This window comes from Kryptolebias marmoratus, linkage group LG11, assembly GCF_001649575.2.
Source record: "Kryptolebias marmoratus isolate JLee-2015 linkage group LG11, ASM164957v2, whole genome shotgun sequence".
Classification (NCBI taxonomy): Eukaryota; Metazoa; Chordata; class Actinopteri; order Cyprinodontiformes; family Rivulidae; genus Kryptolebias; species Kryptolebias marmoratus.
In genome coordinates, this window is record NC_051440.1 from 13760618 (window position 1) to 13773235 (window position 12618).

Below are 12618 nucleotides of genomic sequence, written 5' to 3' on the forward strand. Positions count from 1 at the left end.
AACCAAAAAAAAAATCGACTCAACCAAAAAAAAAATTGACTCAACCAAAAAAAAGAGTTTCAAACAAAAAACTAGTGACTTCAATCAAAAAAAAAAAATTCTTTAAATAAATTTTTGTTTCGTAAAAAAATATTTTTATGGTTAAAAAGTTTTTAAGATGTTTTTTTGTTTGACATTATTATTTTTTTGATTGAATACTACTTTTTTTTTGTTTGACATGATTTTTTTTTTGATTGAATAATTGTGAAACAAATCTAACTCCATACAGGTGGTGTCTTTTCTCAGCACTGTAAAAAAAAAACAAGTTGCTTTAACTGTTTTTGATCACATGAGCATCGCACAAATCAACCTTACTTTAAAATAAAATGTGCTTCCTCTCTACTCAGAAGCCTAATCCATATTAGTGAAGATGTAAGACGTGTGGGCCGTGCTTCCAGTCACAGCTAAAGGCCTAACTGCCTTGTGACACCACAATAGCTTTAAACTCATGACCAAATATATGGCTTCAGACGCCACTGGTGGATAAGAAATCATGCATGTGTATTTCAACCAACAATTAACAAAATATCAGCGCTTTCATTTATTGGGATTAAGGAACACCGAACCGATCAAACTAATTTGCCAAATATAAATCCACGCCATCCTGTCGTTCATTCCCACAAAGTTTACTCAGAAAGTAGTGCAGCTGTGTTCAGGTAGGTCTCTGCGCTGAGCTTGCTTTTAATTTGAGGTTGGAGCATCTTATCAGGCTAACAGGAGCTGTTTAAACAAGGACGGAGATGTCAGGCTGCATCAGCATCCAGGCAGACTCTGGACCCAGAAGATCTCATCAGAAGAAAATGAAGAAGAAGAAAAAAATCACTCATTAAATTTGTAGCCATTCTGCAAAGCTCAACTGTCTGCCTCCAGGATGCAGGGCAGCGTTTTCTGACCACTGACACTACAGACTCTATGAAGGTTCGTGTTTCTGACTCACCTCTAAGATTAGGTTTTTCTGAAGAAGCCGATTTAACATAAATCCATTTAGGAAGAATTATTTCATTATTAGTAACTGAGCCATAGATACTTGTTTGCATTATCAGTTGTTTGCATTGACAGTTCTAATGTTTTTTAAAACAAGGTTCCGTGGTAAGGTTATAAATAACTAGAGAAACGTCATTATCTGTGAAACGGCAGTCTGAAAGCTGAGCGCTGAATGACTTTGAGGAAATCTGTTGAAGGAGGTCAAACTGAGCCCAAAAATGCATAAAGCTAACTGAAAGCAAAAATAAAAAAAAAGCTAAAATAGCAAAATGATAGTTAAAATATTACTTAAAAGATAAAACTAGCCAAATGCTGGCTAAAGCCTAAAAATAGCAAAAGAATTGCTAAAAGCTAAAAGCAGCAAAATGCTAAAATGTATAAACTAGAACCACTCGGAGATCGCAAACCTCGGCCAAGACCGATTATCACTGTGATGATGTCATGGGACTGATGACATCATCCATCACGTGGCTGCGGGGGAAAGGTTTGGGAAAATAGCGTTTGTATAAAATGTTTGTTGTTTTAAAATGGCAGCAGGCCACTTTGGTCCTGATCAGGTTCAGTCTAACCATTAAACTCACTCGGTTCAAAAACTGAAATCTGACAAACCAAGCTTTAGGAATAAAACCTTAAAGAAACTGTCTGTTTCAGTGACTTTACAAAGGCGAGGAGAGACAGACAAACAGACACAACACAGACTGCTGACATTAATGATTCTATTCAAACTTGTCGTCTTGACAGCCGCCATCATGAAAAATGTCACAACTGTTGTTCTGCAGGCATCGTTCTAATATCTGGGCTGATATTTGCCTCTCTTCCTACCTCTTCATTTCTCGCAGCTCTTTGTTCATCTGTTGTAAACAAAGGATTTTTATTTTTTGTTGTTGTTTCTCATTTTTAGTGCCCTTCCCCCCGTGTACCTTTTGTCTCTAAAAGCCCCGGTTTGTTTTTTAGAAGCCTTCAGCTGGAGACTGGTCGGCCTGCCCCCTCTCCCGCCTCAAAGCTGGTTGGAGATGAAAAATTTATGACTGTATGCCTTTTTCATTTGAAGTGCTGCTTTCCCTTCTGATGCTGCCTCCACTGATGGGGACTGCCGTCTTCATTCGACCGGCGCTTTTCTTCACAGCAGGAGCGCAAATCTGGGCGAGAGTGCGGGCTGGCGACCGTGGCGTTTGTGCTCTTTCATTGGAATTCACTAATCAAGAACATATTTTTCCTGCCCGTGGGTAATTACGAGTCATTGATTAGCTGCTTTTTTGAAAGCCAAGGACAATAAAGCAGGCCTGCACAGCACTGAGTCCACATTATTTTCTACTTTAAATTATCCCTATAGCCACGATAGATATGTCTAGAAAGCTACAGACTGGAAAAATCAACATTCCTGTTTAAGTATTGCAGTTTATTTACTTATCATAGTTGCTTTTGTTATTCGCAAAAAACAAAAACAAAGACAAACAATGAAAATATTTTAGATTTTCTTGGATTACATATGAAGCAACGACTCTCCTATGTCACATATTTGCCTAAATTATTACATTAGAAATATAGGGTTTAAACTGAGTAACACAACCTTTCGATGGTAAAGACAGAATTCAAGTTTAGAGAAATAGAGGTCAGTTCTGACCAGACTGATGAGCTCGCCTTTAGTCCAAATAGAACCAGGACCAGCGGCCATCTTGAAACGACTCCAATCTAAAACAATGTCATTGTGGTGCATGCAAACACCGTTCCATAAACATGTTTGTTGCTTTCAGTTTTGAACGACATGGTTATATGTGAGAGCAAACAGCAGCAGCAGCTTGCTGTAGCACTCCACTGCAACTTGTGTCACTTCAGGTGACTTCCCAGTTCTGCCAAAATGATTAGGTTCTCCAAGACTGATGGCAATAAGTGATCATGTGAGCTAATAATAAACTGAATAGATTCGACTGATGGATAGGTTGAAGCTGTATTTTTTCAAACTGAAAAAAAACTCTAAAAAGCTCCCGAGAACAAGTAAGATATTAAAGGTACTCAAGTATGCAATCAAATGTAAAATGGGGTTCCTGAACTATATCAAATGGCGCAGTTTAAAAAGAGTTTGCACCTGTAGTTTTCCAGATATGTTCATTTGAATTCTGAAATGAAGGTCCTCGCTCAATGTAAACAAACACTCGGCTTTAAAACCAAATGGAAGTTTGAGTCACATGATTGACCTGCATTAGGCTGGCTGTGTAGGTAAGTCTCAGAAAAGACTCTCATTAGTGAACAAACACATGTGGTAGTTGGTATCTGGTCACAAATTTTGCTTACAAATTTTTCATTTAAGGACACATTCACCAACATTATGAGAAAATAACATTGTGCTGAAAAAGTTTAATACTTTAAAAGGTTTTTTTTTTTTGGTCTTCGTGACTTTGCACCTTTACTTGTTTGTAACCTTTACACTTCAAAAAAATCTGAATTATCTCTTTAAGGCGTCTTTAAAACAATAATGAATTTGTTGTGCAATTCTCTTTAAGTTCCAACATTTCTTTGCAAAAACAAAAAGTTAACATTAAGTAAAAGGCACTACCAACGTACACTGGTTGTGTTTTATTAGTTTTCTTACTACTAATGTATAAAATATATATTTGTATCTGATCCTTGTAACATTTTGTTGTAGTTTGCACATATTTGTAGAAAAGAAAACAGCAAAAAGAAAATAGCGAACCATTCAGTGTTTGTCTTTTGGTAATTCGCATATATTTCAAATATTCTGTGATCTTTCAGTATGTTTTCCACGTACGGCTACAGATGTGAGATTCACACTGTTACAAATGGCAGTGAAGCATGTGTCTCATTAGGCGCACAGAGGTTTAATCAGTGAGCACATTGTTGATGACAGCCTCTGTGAACATGTGGGCGGTTTCCCCCCTCAAATTTATCCATTCTTTAGATTCTCTCTGACCTGACGAAAAGGTTTCACACCGCTCTAATGGCTGTGAAATACAGAGCTAAGCTCCTCAATTACAGCCACGCTTCTGTGCAAAACAAGAAGTCCGTTCTCTAAAGACACACGGGCAAAAGAGACAATTTGCTGAAACTTTGGAGGTAAAAAAGGAGGCTTCACAGCACGAAGAGTATAAGATGCTACAAGTAGTTTTGTTTTTCAGTTTTAAAGCAGGCTGGAACACATACCTACACAGGAAATATCAAAGATAAGTGGAAAATTCTTGTGCAAAAAAAGACCGTGCCCAAGTCTGCTCTCACGCATGAAGTCACATCGGTTCCTAAGCAACAGGTAATTTCACAACACGCTCCCCTCTGCGTGCAGCAGCGGCAGCTTTTCATAGCAGGGTTTCCAGTCAATTTAAAGTCACGTCAGATGGCAACCTTGAGCCCCACAATGATGTTCGGAGCTCCGGTCAGGGCTGTGGGGGCAGTTGTCACACTCGTCACCGGAATAATTAGCTCAGCACAATGAAGCGGCATTCATCTTCGGCTGCAACATCCTCTTCAGCGCCACATGAATCAACATTCCCCTGCGCCGCCTCCGGTTTCCAGGCGCAGGCTCAGGTTGCTGAGTTTAAACGGATAAGGAGGAAACCGGCCCATCACAAAGTGGCTTCCAGGAAGATCCCAAAAGCTTTTCAGAGGATGCAGCTAAATGTCAGCTGTGACGGCAGGAACACTCAGAATACAGACTGGGGTGACCAGAAACATACCTGTGAAGTAAAGTTATGAAACAAGGGGAGGGAATTTATATAAATTAGTAATGGCATCAATTAGTGACCTTTACTTAACTAACCTACAAACGTGCTTGTAATAAAATAAAATAACCTGTCAGCCATTGGCTCCCCTGCACTCAGTGACATGCATGTTTTCAAGCTTTTATCTGTGTTTGAGATGTACATCCTTCTGCTGGAAATGCACAATCAGCTGAAACAGTCCGTCTTTCCCCCCCTTTTTGATCGATGTTTGTTAAAGAAATAGAAAGCACAAGCGACTAAACCTGTCTAAAGCACAGGTTACGACCTCATTTCTCAATATTTTATCAGCCAAAACTTATTGGTATTTCTTTTTAGTGATTGTTTTCAAAGGAACAACTAAGATGATCTTTGTAAAAAAAACAAGCTGATCAATACATACCAAGAGACAGAAACCACCCACTTCAGACCTTTTACATGATAGGTATTTCTAAAGTAAACTTTGACATCTATTGTGCAATTTAAAGCGTCCAGACAGGCCAGTTCTTTTAAAAAAATGCACAAAAATATCAATGCGCCTGCTCATGCCTCAGCTTCTGAGCATAATGAGTTGCGTGTGTTAAATCTTCAGACCTGATCATGTGTTCATTTTGGCCTTAAGATTCAACACAAACAAAGGCGCTGAGCTCCACCAGCTCAGCCAGGCAGGACTCCAGACGAGTCAATAATTCAGAGCAAGGAGAGAAATCCTATAAGCAGGCAGAGATAGTTAAAAAAAAAAAGGCAGCAAAGCGTGGATATGGAGGAGTATCGAGGGTAACTCCTGTTTGCTGCTCCTGACCCAGACTAATAACATGTCAGCCGAGGCTTTCAGGGATTCTACCTGTCCATCACCTGGAAAAGAGACGTTTTTCCCTCCGTTTTCTGTAGCTGGGGCTTTATTAGAAAAGTGCAGTTATAGGAGATAACATGAGTGGTTTTTGATCTCTGTGGCTCTGAGCAGCCCATCCTGGCAAGAACAATGAGGCTGTGCAACATGGATCAGTGTCTTGAGCTTAGATGAAAATCACTGCAGAGAATATTTGCATAATAGCAACTAACGACAGCGTGAGCGATGATGTGCGGCATTAAACGGACCAGGAGCACGTGTCTAACAACGCTAACAAACGATACAGATAATGAACTGCCAATTCAACGTGTAAATTGAATTGCTCCAATGAAGGAAAAAGAAACATTTTTTAAAGGAACAAATGGATTTATTCTGTAATTATGGAATCAAAGTGCTTCGACTGAACTGAGATGAGTTGCTCTGTCTTTGTCGTTATCTTGTTTTACATGCTGGAATCCAGAGATGAAATGTCACGATTATTTTTCCACAACAGTGTTGTTTTCTGCCTTAATGCTTCAGAGCTCAGAGGAAACACAGAAGCGAGGCTTATATCTTAAGTTTAGCAACCTAAAATAATAAAGGCACAGCCTATAGAACCACAGAATAAATGTTGAATTAAAGCCAGAACCCAGAAGACAACTGCGCTCTCTCTCTCTCTCTCTCTTTTTTTTTCTTTCTTTTTTTACATCAAAGCAAACAGCCACGAGCGCATAACATCTAAATGTTGGCGTCTGCTAAATGAAAGGAGGACTCTGTGTCTCCGGAGACAAAATCCAAGCAGATTTAAAGAAGATCTCGTGTTCAAATCAAGGCAAAGGGTCCTTTCATCAGATCAGTTTCTGATAAGATTTGTAAAATGAAACTAAATTAAAGGCCTATCAACATGAATGCCAGAGTTTTAAACTAAAATAATCTTATATTGAGAAATGTTGTAGTTGTTTTGGTCAAACCTTGAAAATGACCTTATGCGCTTTCATCCAGTATTGCAAGATGTCACGCTCAGAGTTTGTGTTGTGAATTGGATAATTTGCTAACAGAGCAAAGCTGACTCCAAACAGTTAATAGAAAATGTGTTGGATCAGTCTCAGCTACTACTACACAAAACTTTATCTCTATATTTGTAAAATTGACTAAAATGTAGCTATTTTCTATTTCTTACATCAGTTGGCCGTGGCAGCCATCTTGAATGGGGTTGGCTCCAAATGTTAACTGGTTGTAGATGTATAGCTAACGATTATTTCCTGAAAGTTTCTTTAGAATCCAACCTGTGGTTCATGAAATATTTTGCAAAAAAGAGACACAGGCAAAAAGAAAATCGTCCACCTTCGCCTTTAGGCAGCGAGCAATGTTACAAATGAGCCCACCCCACAAAAAATAAAAAATAAAAATCCCATCAAAGAACATTTATTTTATTGCTAATTCTAATTCTCATAATTTTCCCCTTTTATTGCGAAAGGATGAACAAGTTTCATAATTTGCTACAACAACAACACTTCCGAACTGCCTCTTATTTCACGGCCTGTTAAGCAAAGCGCTGCTCCTCTTCCTCTCAAACCTACCTTCCATCCACTCACCGGGACACAAATGACAATTCGCTGTTGCACTAATTACGATCTGGGTCATGAGAAACAGAGATGTGAGACAACACAAGGTTGTCTTTTTTTATCACCCCAATCACACAGAGAGAATCCCACTGAAGGAGGTAAGAGCAGCGATGTTAGGAAAGCTGTTGCAGAAAGTCTCTTTGAAGAGGATTATCAGAAGCTTGCGATAAAAGAAAAAAAGTGACAAACGAGGAGTGACATCATATGTCCCACCCTGCCCTCAGGGGTTTCCTTACTGGCTTATTGCCAAATCTCTCCGGGAAACATGAGTCAGATTCATGTGGCAGTAATCCAAGGGAATCAATGCCATGAGGTCAAAACTGCAACCGATTCACCCTGCAGGGATTCATAGCCAATAAGATAATGTTTCCCCCCACCAAAAAAAAGTCAAATTTCTAGATGACTGTGATTGTCAGTAAAAAGTAAAAGCTAAATATTGCTTTGACAAACAACCCTGTCTTTTAGGACCTGATTCTGTCTGCTTAGATGGTTTGAATTAGAAATATGTTTGAAGCGTAACACCAATATTCTGTTTTACACATTCTTGTAATTGATAAATCACACAAGGCTTTTCCTGCGTGTCAGGCTGTGTTTACCTAAACCTTATTTATGAAGGCTGGCATTCCTCCTTTAGTGTCGGGTGAATATGTGTCTCTTTGTTCACTCGGCAACACGTGGGACAGCCGTCTTCCACTAATGGACTCCAGCCTGAGTGATCTTTGCAGGGGACCCATCGGGGTGACGGCACCACGGTCTCCAGGGATTTCAGAGAACACCCAGATTCCGGCTCGTCGAGCCATTTGTGCTGAGCAAACTTCAACAAATCATCACGCTGAGGCCGCTCCCGCCGTGTTCAAAGCAATCAGTGCGATCACTTAAAGGTGACAAGGAAATTAAAGCTTCCTCCTCATCCAAAAATATACTTCGTTGTCTAAACTACCTGCCTAAATTTCAGTAACACTGAGACACTCAGGTATTTTGTCAGTAAAATGATTTTAACCCAATATAACATAAGGAAAAAAGTGTCTTTATTAAAAATAGATATAAGAATTGAAAACTTAATAGTGGTTTTCTAACAGTTTACACAGGATTTACTCTTTTTAAACACATTTCTTTGTCATCAATATAGTGAATAAACATGCAATGACCAAAATAAATACTCATGTCTTTGTATTTATTTTTCATAATATTTAATAAAGTAAAAATGAATACATAGGGTGAGCAGTGGGCCATTCCAACAGAGGATACAGGAGCATTATCTCAGTGATATATTTATATATAAAAAAGTAGCAATAAAAGAAAAACTCAATGAATTCAGCAGAACAAGGAAAGCCTCTCCCATGAACCAGAGCAAATCTTATTATGAAGAGAAAATAGATCCGCTTGCTTTTGTCCCCAGTGATCAGTTAAATCTTCAATAATGATCCTCAATAACGCAGTCTCAAAAACAAACTCATAATGAAAGAAAATATAACAAAATTACTTTAAGTTTTCATACTGCATCAAACTCACACACGTAGGATTTCCAACATTAAACCTGGTCTCCCATTGGTTTCCTGCTAACCGTTTATAACACATTCATCCTTCAAACTCTCCACTCACAATTTTGAAGTTCCCTCTAAACTGATAGAAAAATATGAGGAAAAACTTATTAAGTCACAGAAATAATTGCAAAGCTATACGATTGTTTTTTCCCCCACATTGTACTGCACTCAGTTCTAGAGTAAAAGCGACACGTCTACTAAGACTTAACCTTCGACACAACGCAAATTCAGGATGGAGACAGTAAGGATGCAGAAACTAGCAGATTAAAGAACCTGGACTACGGTCATGTTCAAGTTCTCAATTTATCACCAGTCTACTGAAATAGGTGCACACTTTTTTCCATATTTGCTCTTCAAATTTTGTTAATTAGTGAAACTTCCTCCAACAATCCTCTGCTGTGATTACCTTTCATCGAAGGTAATCTGTAGCTAAACAGGTCAGTTTTCAGCTTCCATTGAAGGTAGCCTTTGGTTCTCTTTGACGTCAGGCTTTAGTTTCCAAGCTGATTGAACAAACTTGAGCAAACTGCAGGCAAACCACTTGTCACAAATAGTCCCCACCTTTGGGCGCACCAACACCTCTGCAGCAGATGCTAATGAAGCCAGACTAGTGTTCCTGAGAAGGAAAAAAAAGCAAAGAAGAACTGGGTGAATTCATACAGAAAGAAGTTTCATAAACTTCCCAATCTTGATTTTAAACCTCTGGCTGTTCTCAGTTCAGCACCTGCCAAAAGGGAATTGCTGCATCAAAAAAGGAGAGGGGGGAAAAAAACCCTCTTACAGTCTAAAAAGACACCGTTAAATTGCTTGGCTTCATTCAAACAAAAGCCCAGACCTCGAAATGACCTGCAAATCCCACACCGATCATTTTTATTCAGGTGGCGACAAACCAGAAGCTTGCAGACTATATGCAGATCAGTTCTGGGAGGGAAGAACAGCCTGGACCATCAAAAAGGGTAAGCAGTTCCACAGTCTGTCAAGAGTTTGTCCTAAGATGAACACTGACCTTTGGAAACGAAAAATACATGTTTTGATTTGTTAGACTGCGTGGACAATGAGAAAGTTTTCCCTGCAGACATCATTACAGAACCTCTAAAGCAAACACCCAGTCTGAGAAATGCTCTAACGTCCTCCTTCTGTGGCTTTTTTTTTTTATGCATACCAAGATATTCCCCGCAGCTGTTGATAGCCAGAGACAAGCTTTTGATTCAGCCTCATTCCAGCAGAGATGTGTGAAAGTCAAGCGTCTCTGAGCACACAGTGAAGATGGGTCTGCACCCTCAGACGATGAATACATTATTCATCAGAAAAATCTGACACACCGGGAGGCTTCCTCTTTTATGAAGAGTGGTCAGACTCGGTCCCCGTGGCGCAGATGATGCTCCGATGAAAGGCAGAAGATTCACAAACCAGACAGTAAATTCGGAAGAGACAAAAACATTTGACTCGACATTTAATACGTTGAATTTAAATATTGAATAGAGGCTGTATGTTTTTCACTTCCAGACAATAGAAGCTTTAGTTAGATCAAAATAAACTATTTATATTTAAAGAATACATGTGGAAAGATGTATAAATATAACATACAGTATATAGCAAAAAACCTTAACTAAAGGAAATCCTGTATGCTCAAAAACCTCAGTTTTTAGGGGAGAATCTGGCAAAACTCTAATTTGGGTAGGTATGGTAGATTAAAAGCAGGTCAATGAGAATATTTTATCCCACAATAAAGTAAATATTAGATGTAAAAAATGCAAAACAGCCCAACATACTAAAAAGAAGTTGTTACCTTGGCTGGAAATAGAAATTCAAAGCATGTTTCCTCACTTAAATTCTGTGTGTGCATGTCATTTTCTTCTCCATATCCAGCATTTTGAAAACACATCAGTACAAATCAACTTTCTCCCTTCCTATATCGTAGGTCAAAAGATAACATTGCAGCCTTTTAAATTCAGCTACAAACTAACGCACCAAACACATGATCTGTCACGGCACAGCCTGTAAATGTATGCATGCACAGAGATCAGAAACCCACACACAGACAATAACAAACCAGAGCCCACAACAAGGACATCATCCATCATGTCCCAGCTCTAACAGATGTCAGCGCTCACACCATCTATCTAAGAGAGCAATAAACGCAAGACTTAACAGAGTCATCTTCAAAAATCTTTACTGAAACCTTTTATAGTCTCACTATTAGCTGTCTTCAACGGGACATGGTGCAGATACTGAGCTGCCAGTTTCCTGGCTGTTGGACTGGAGTTTAAAACAACAACCGTGGATTAAATGGGACTGACTATTTCTACTTAAAGGGAACTAGAAAATGCATTTCATGTGAAAAAGCTTAATATTGCAAAATGCCAGCTAAGAGTAGCCAACAGCAGGCAAAGAGTAAAACAAACAAAAAAAAATCTAAACGTAGCAAAAATCTAATGATAAATGCTAAAAAAACAAAAACTAGCTAAAAGATAAACACAGTAAAACACAGAACTTTAGCTTTTAACTAAAATTAGCATGAGTAGAATTAGCATTAGGAAGTTAGCATTAACAGTAGGAGAATTAGCATTAGCACCATTATCATTAGCACAGCTCGAATTAGCATAATGTAAAACTGAAGGCAAGTTTATAACATAGCATTTTGCATTAATTATGATGACATTTCTAAGATTAGAGCTATTTGTGGTGGCAGCAATCCTCTTTGGTCTTAGCCCCACTTTAAGTAGCTCAACACTCAACATTTCTCCACACTGAGGCCATTTAAAAAGCTATCTACAACAGGTTATATATTAATTGTTCATAACCTTGCCACAGAACCCAATTTCAGCAACGATCTGAACTATTCCTTTATTGGCATTTTATTATAAGAGTCACAGGAAAGGCGTTAGCTGGTAAAAGGTGTACGCAGCTTGTAAAGGACACAATTATGATCCCTAAAAGATATTTAAACATCAAGTGAAAGCTGTTGTTTAAAGATAAACAAATCATGAACATCAAATCAAATTTCTGCGGCGTGTCTGAAGACATTTTGCACGGAGCGTTTCCACACAGCGGCTCAGACTCGACCCTGCCTCAGCGTCATAAATTTGAGGTTCTTGTCAGGTAATCTCAGCAGGACTGTGACACCGTGAGCGCCGCACGCCGCCGTCTGCGGCAAAGTAATCATGACCACTTTAATAACTATCAGGATGATTTGTTCTTGTCACAAGCCCCATAGATGCAACATCCTATTCTCCGTGCTCATAAACGGCCAAATAAATCTTTTTCTTCCAGTCCGCTACAATAGCAGCGATGTATCACAGTAGAAATCAGCTGTATGACTGAAATTGATTTTTCTCTCCCTGTAGGCCTTTTAGTTTCGAGTTTAGTGAGGAAAAAATGCCAAAGCTTATCTACTGCAGGATTATTAAAAATCTTTATGTTGTTGGAGAGCTCCAGAGTCAAGAAGTGGAACCCCCCCCCATATAATATTTAAATACATTTTTAATGGTTATTGTGCAGTGTGTTGTACTGGTAGATTATGTTTGTATAGGTGAATTTTTTATTATCACTCACAGCCAATAGGCAGGTGATGATGTAATTGCCTCTGTGTGTGGGGTGTGTGTGTTTATTAGCAAATTATCCAATGAACCACCAGACAGATTTCAATAAAACTCTACAACATCCAAGTAATCACTGGATGCACATGTACAATTAACGCTAAGGTGTGGAGTCGGACCTATTCAACATGGCTGCTGCAGCCAGCTGGCCTTAAAAAGCACAAAAACGGCGAAAACTCAGTTTTACACATGTTGAGCTAAGATTTGTTGTGGTAGTAGCTTAGAGTTACCTTCATCAGATAACTGTTAGGACTGCAAATTTCACAATAAAACATATTTTATTAAATTACA